We start from the raw sequence: 7282 nt of genomic DNA, 5'->3' as shown, positions 1-7282 counted from the left end.
TTCATAAGAGTAACCCATGCGTCGATTGTACGTGGAATATAGGTCGAAATAGGCCGTGCAGATTTAACCAAAAGACCAAATGTATTTGACCTATGTTAGAATTGGAGCAAGTAATTTTCATATGTATACTTTTTTCATTATTTTACTTAAATTTCTACAACTTGAACTTATTTGAAAATAATGATAGATTTGATTAAACTCTAAACCGAGATCATACAAAATTAACCATATTCAGATTTTACATTGTATAGTATTTATTCATAAACATAATTTTTAGAAATAAATCGGAACACATCGAACCAAAATTAGATTAAAATCCATATTGCAAACCTAATAATATAAGACTAATCCAACTTTGAATGGACAATGGTAATATTGATTTCATTTTTCAACCAGAAACCATAATATTACTCTGTTTCAATGCATGTATTCAAAATTCACAAATATGTATAACGATTATTAACGCACATCATAATTCTTCTCAAAACTAACAGTTAACATACATCAACATTCCTATGTTTCAATAAATGTTTAAAACACACAAATATATATAACGCACATCATAATTCTTCTCAAAACTCTAACATTTAACCTACATAAAATTAATTATGTATAAAATTTTAAATTACAAAATTATGTACAAAATTTGGAAATAATTTAATCAAAATTCGGTTGATAAAAAATATTTTTCACTTTGAAAACCTGGATTAAAATCTAGTAAGTTGTGAATATTCATTTGTTTCAATACAATGTTATATATATCTTTTTTTTTGTGACACAATTATATATTATTTTCTTCTTTTTTGTAACACAATACAATGTATTCAACCCATTATGATTTGGAACAAAATCAATGTCCTCATGCACATCTCATCGAACGCTTGTTATATATATCAATGCAAAAGAAACAAATCATTCACAACATTCAGTTCTTAAAAAATGGCAAATATCCAAAGAATACAAGTTCTTGTGGTAATGATAATATCTCTACGCATCCAAATAGCTCTCTTACAAGCTGAAACCATTGCTTCATATGTTCATCCAAATATCTCTACTCTCAAATCAATAGTGAGGATAACAATCGCCTCGGTGATGGTTCCACATTAAACCTCCACTGTAAGTCCCCAGACGACAATCTCGGTCTCAAAATTCTAGCTCCGAATAAGTCTTGGTCATTTACGTTTAGACCAAATATTTGGGGGACGACAGTATTTTACTGTCATTTCACATGGCCTCGAGGACACTCAACACACTTTTATATATACGATGATATCAGAGATGGTGTTCATAGGGGTATTCCATGTATCTACAAATTTCGAAAATCTAAAACTCAAATCTACAATATTTCTTTAAAAAATGAAAGCTTTCCAAAAATAACAGTTTTTACCAAAAATAACAGTTTTTACGAAAATTATTTAAAAATACAACATTTTGATGAAAATTTTCTCAAAGAATACTCATCCATAACAAATATTCGTTTTATCTTAATTTCTAAATCACAAACCTAAATCTAGAATATTTCTCTAAAAAAATGAAAATTTTCCAAAATTAGCAACTTTTAAGAAAATTATTTAAAAATACAATATATTGATGAAAAACTGCAAAAGAACAGTCATCTATCTATCCAAAAAATACTTGTTATCCTAATTTGTAAATCACAAACTCAATTCTTTAATATCTCACTAAAAAGGGAAAACTTTCCAAAAATAGTATGCTTATGAAAATTAATTAAAAATACAACATATTGATGAAAATTTATGAAAGAATATTCATCTATCTACAAAAATTATTTTTATCCTAATTTCTAAATCACATATCCAAATCTACAATATTTCTGTACAAAAGAAAACTTTTCAAAAATAGCAGTTTTAAGAAAATTATTTCAAAATACAACATATTGATAAAAAATCTGAAAAAATACTCATCTATCCACAAATATTCTTGTTATCCTAATTTTTAAATGACAAACCCAAATCTACAATATTTCTTAAAAAATGAAAACTTTCCAAAAATAGCAGTTTTTAAGAAAATTATATAAAAATACAACATTTTGATGAAAATTTCCTAAACAAATACTCATCCATCCAAAAATATCTTTTTAAAATCACAAACCCAAATCTACAATATTTCTCTAAAAGATGAAAAATTTCCAAAAATATCAGTTTTTAAGAAAATTATTTAAAAATACATCATTTTGGTGAAAATTTCCTGAAAAAATACTCATCCATCCACAAATATTCCTGTTATCTTAATTTCAAAATTACAAACCCAAATCTACAATATTTTTCTAAAAAACGAAAACTTTCCAATAATAGTATTTTTTAAAAAAATATTTAAAAATACAATATATTGATGAAAAATTGCGAAAGAATACCCATCTATCTATCCACAAAAATACTTGTTATCCTAATTCTTATATCACAAATCCAAATCTACAATATTTCTCGAAAAAAGAAAACATTCCTAAAATAGTATGTTTTAAGAAAAATAATTAAAATACAATATATTGATGAAAATTTCTGAAAGAATACTCATCCATCTACAAAACTTATTTTTATCCTAATTTCTAAATCACATACCCAAATTTACAATATTTCTGTAAAAACAAAAACTTTCCAAAAATAGCAGTTTTAAGAAAAATATTTCACAATACAACTTATTGATGAAAAAAACTGAAAGAATTCTCTTCCATCCAAAAGTATTTTTTTTATCCTAATTTTTAAATCAAAAACCATAATCTAAAATATTTCTCTACTAAATGAAAACTTTAAAAAATATCAGTTCTTAAGCAAATTATTTTAAAATACAATATGTTGATAAAATATTTTGAAAGAATACTCATTTATCCATAAATATTTATGTTATCATAATTTCTAAATCAAAATCTCAAATATACAAAATTTCTCTATAAAATATTTTTTTTCCAAATATAGCAATTTTTAAGAAAAGTAATTAAAAATACAACATATAGATGAAAAAATTTGAAAGAATACTATTCTACCCACAAATGTTCTTGTTATTCTAATTTCTAAATCACAAAACCCAAATCTACGATATTATTCAAAAAATGAAAATTTTCTAAAAATAACAATTTTTAAGAAAAATATTTAAAAATAAAACATATTGATGAAACAATCTGAAAGAATACTCATCTATCCAAAAATATTTTTGGTATCTTAATTTCTAAATTACAAAGCAAATCTACAATGTTTCTCAAGAAAATGAAAACTTTCCAAAATTTCAAATTTTACAAAAAATTATTTAAAATACAACATTTTGATGAAAATTTCTATAAAAATACGCGACTATCCACAAATATTCTTGTATCCTAATTTCTAAAACACAAAACTCAAATCTACAATATTTCTCTAATAAATGAAAATTTTCTAAAAATAGCATCTTTTAAGAAATTTATTTAAAAATACAACATATTGATGAAAAATTCTTAAAGAGTACTCATATATCCACAAATATTCTTGTTATCTTAATTTCTAAATCATAAACCTAAATCTACAATGTTTCTAAAAAAAATGAAAAACTTTGCAAAAAATAACAGCTTTTAAGAATTTTTTTTTTTTTTGTCATCAACAATACAGACTCATATTATTTAAAATACAAGCTATTGTAGAAACAATCTTAAAGAATACTCATCTATTCACAAATATTTTTGTTATCCTAATTTCTTAATCACAAAACCAAAATCTAAAATATTTCTTTAATAAATGAAAACTTTATAAAAATAGGAGCTTTTAAGAAAATTACTTAAAATACAACCTAAATCACAAACCCAAATTTACAAGATTTCTCTAAAAAATGAAAAATTTCCAAAATAACATTTTTACAAAAATGATTAAAAATGCAACCTATTGATGAAAATTTCTTAAAGAATACTCATCTATCCGCAAATATTCTTGTTATCCTAATTTCAAAATCACAAAACCCAAATCTACAATATTTTTCAAAAAAATCAAAACTTTCCAAAGATAAAAGTTTTTAGGAAAATTATTTAAAATACAACATATAGATGAAAAATTCTTAAAGAATACTCATCTATCCGAAAATATTCTTGTTATCCTAATTTCTAAATCACAAACTCAAATCTACAATATTTCTCAAAAAATGAAAACTTTCCAAAAATAGCAGTATTTAAAAAAACTATTTAAAAATACAACATATGGATGAAAAATTCTTAAAAATTACTCATATATCTACAAATATTCTTGTTATCCGAATTTGTAAATCACAAACCCAAATCTACAATATTTCTCAAAAAATGAAAACTTTCCAAAAATAGCAGTTTTTACGAAAATGATTAAAAATACAACTTATTGATGAAAAATTCTTAAAGGATACTCATCTATCCACAAATATTTTTTGTTATCCTAATATCTAAATCACAAAACCCAAATCTACAATATTTCTCTAATAAATGAAAATTTTCCAAAAATAGCAGTTTTTAAGAAAATTAATTAAAAAATACAACATATTGATGAAAATTTCTTAAAGAGTACTTATCTATCCAGAAATATTCTTGTTATCCTAATTTCTAAATCACAAACATAAATCTACAACATTTCTCAAAAAAAAAATAAAATTTTCCAAAAATAGTAGTTTTTACAAAAAATTATTTAAAAATACAAGCTATTGATGAAAATTTATTAAATAATAATCAACTATCCACAAATATTCTTGTTATCTTAATTTCTAAACCACAAACACAAATCTAAACTATTTTCTCTAAAAATATGTATATTTTCCTAAAATAGTAGTTTTAAAAAAATTATTTAAAAGTACAACCTATTGATGAAAAAAATGAAAAAAGTACTCAACAATCCACAAATAGTTTTGTTATCCTAATATCTAAATCATAAACTCAAATCTACTGTATTTTTCTTATAAATGAAAACTTTCCAAAAATAGCAGTTTTTAAGAAAATTATTTAAAAATAAACCATATTCGCGAAAAACTCCGAAAGAATACTCAGCAATACACAAATATTCTTGCTATCCTAATTTCTAAATCATAAACTCAAATCTATAAAGTTTCTCTGAAACGTAAAAACAATCCAAAAATACAACTTATTGATGAAAAATTCTTAAAGAATATTCGTTTATCTAGATATATTCTTGTTATCATAATTTCTAAATCAGAAATCCAAATTTACAATGTTTCTCAAAAAATGAAAACTTTTCAAAAATATCAGATTTTACAAAAAATATTTAAAAATACAACCTATTGACGAAAAATTCTGAAAGAATACTCATCTATCCACAAATATTCTTTTATCCTAGTTTCTTAATCATAAACCCAAATCAAATATTTCTGAAAAAATGAAAACTTTCCAAAAATAGCAACTTTTAAGAAAATTATTTAAAATACAAGCTATTGGTGAAAAAATCTTAAACAATACTGATATATCCACAAATATTGTTGTTATCCTTATTTCTAAATCACAAACCTAAATCCACAATGTTTCTCAAAAAATGAAAACTTTCCAAAAATAACAGCTTTTAAGAAAATTATTTAAAATACAAGCTATTGATAAAAATTCTTAAAGAATGCTCATCTATCCACAAATATTTTTGTTATCCTAATTTTTGAATCACAAACCCATAATCTACAATATTTTTCTAATAAATGAAAACTTTCTAAAAATAGCACCTTTTAAGAAATTTTTTAAAATACAACCTAAATCACAAACTCAAATATACAATATTTCTCTAAAAAATGAAAACTTTCCAAAATAACAGTTTTTACAAAAATGATTAAAAACACAACCTATTGATGAATATTTTTTAAAGAATACTCATCTATCCACAAATATTCTTGTGATCCTAATTTCTAAATCACAAAACCCAAATCTAAAATATTTTTCAAAAAAATGAAAATTTTCAAAGATAGCAATTTTTAGAAAAATTATTTAAAAATACAACATATAGATGAAAAATTCTTAAAAAATACTCATCTATCCGGAAATATTCTTGTTATCCTAATTTCTAAATCACAAACCCAAATCTGCAATATTTCTCAAAAAAATGAAAAATTTCCAAAAATAGCAGTATTTAAAAAAAAACTATTTAAAAATACAACATATTGATGAAAAATTCTTAAACAATACTCATATACCTACAAATATTCTTGTTATCTGAATTTCTATATCATAAACCCAAATCTACGATATTTCTCAAAAAAATGAAAACTTTCCAAAAATAGCACTTTTTACAAAAATGATTAAAAATACAACCTATTGATGAAAAATTCTTAAATAATACTCATCCTTCCACAAATATTCTTGTTATCCTAATTTCTTAATCACAAAACCTAGGGGTGGGCAACAAATCCGAACCGAACCGAACCGACCGAACCAAAACCGATTTGAACCAAACCAAAGTCCATTTCAAATCATTCGGTTGAAGATTTTCCCAACCTGAACGGTTCAGTTCAGTTCGGTTTAAGCCGAACCGAACCGATAAACCGAAGTGTTTTTATAGTTATTTAAATTTAAAATATTAGTAATATCAAGATATTAAAATCCTAAGACTTAGCCCAAGTAATTTCCTTTTTCACGAAGTAAATCCTAATATAATTTTATTTCCATGACACTTCGTCTAACTTTTGTAATATTCGTCATTAAGCCCACATAATTTCCATGTTAATTTTTTTTCAATAGCGTATACTTTTTAACCCTAAAATTAAAACCTAAACCAACTCTAATTAAAAACAAAAGTTCTCAGCAGCGTCTCTTTTCTGCGTCTCCTACTCTCCTTCATGCATATTTTTCCTTTTGGTGTGTCAATTCTAATAACTTAAGGTGAGATTTTTAATATCAAGTTCTAAGAATTTGTTACATATATTTATACAACTGAAAACATCAAACTATTCTTTTAGCTTACTAACAATTTTTCATATGTTTGTAGATGGATAAAGGAAAAACAACCAGCAAGAAAAGAAAAGAATCTGATTCTCCGACACAGTCTCCAAAGTCTAAAAGAAAACTGCCTACAAGATCGCTTGCATGCAATGTTTTTACTAGGCTTGAAGATGATGATTCGAGGTGTTCCTGCAACGACTGTGGTAAAACATATTCATGCAATCCTGCTACAGGTGGAACTACTAACTTGAATGCACACATGAAAAAGTGCAAGGCTTATTTGGATCATGTTGAATCTGGTTCTCAGAATGTCATCCTTACTGTTGGAGGTACTAGTGATAATAGTGGTAAAGTTGTTGGAATGACAAAGCCTTTTGATCAAGTCGCATGTAAGAAAGCAACGGTGAAAAT

At 24.3% G+C, this 7282-nt stretch overlaps 1 pseudogene; it reads left to right on the top strand.

Annotated features, from left to right (window-relative positions):
* Positions 1–939: 939 nt before the first annotated feature.
* Positions 940–7282, top strand: part of LOC106329646 — a 6630-nt pseudogene continuing 287 nt past the window's right edge.

This window comes from Brassica oleracea, chromosome C3, assembly GCF_000695525.1.
Source record: "Brassica oleracea var. oleracea cultivar TO1000 chromosome C3, BOL, whole genome shotgun sequence".
Taxonomy (NCBI): domain Eukaryota; kingdom Viridiplantae; phylum Streptophyta; class Magnoliopsida; order Brassicales; family Brassicaceae; genus Brassica; species Brassica oleracea.
This window is presented reverse-complemented; position numbering and strand designations above follow the sequence as displayed.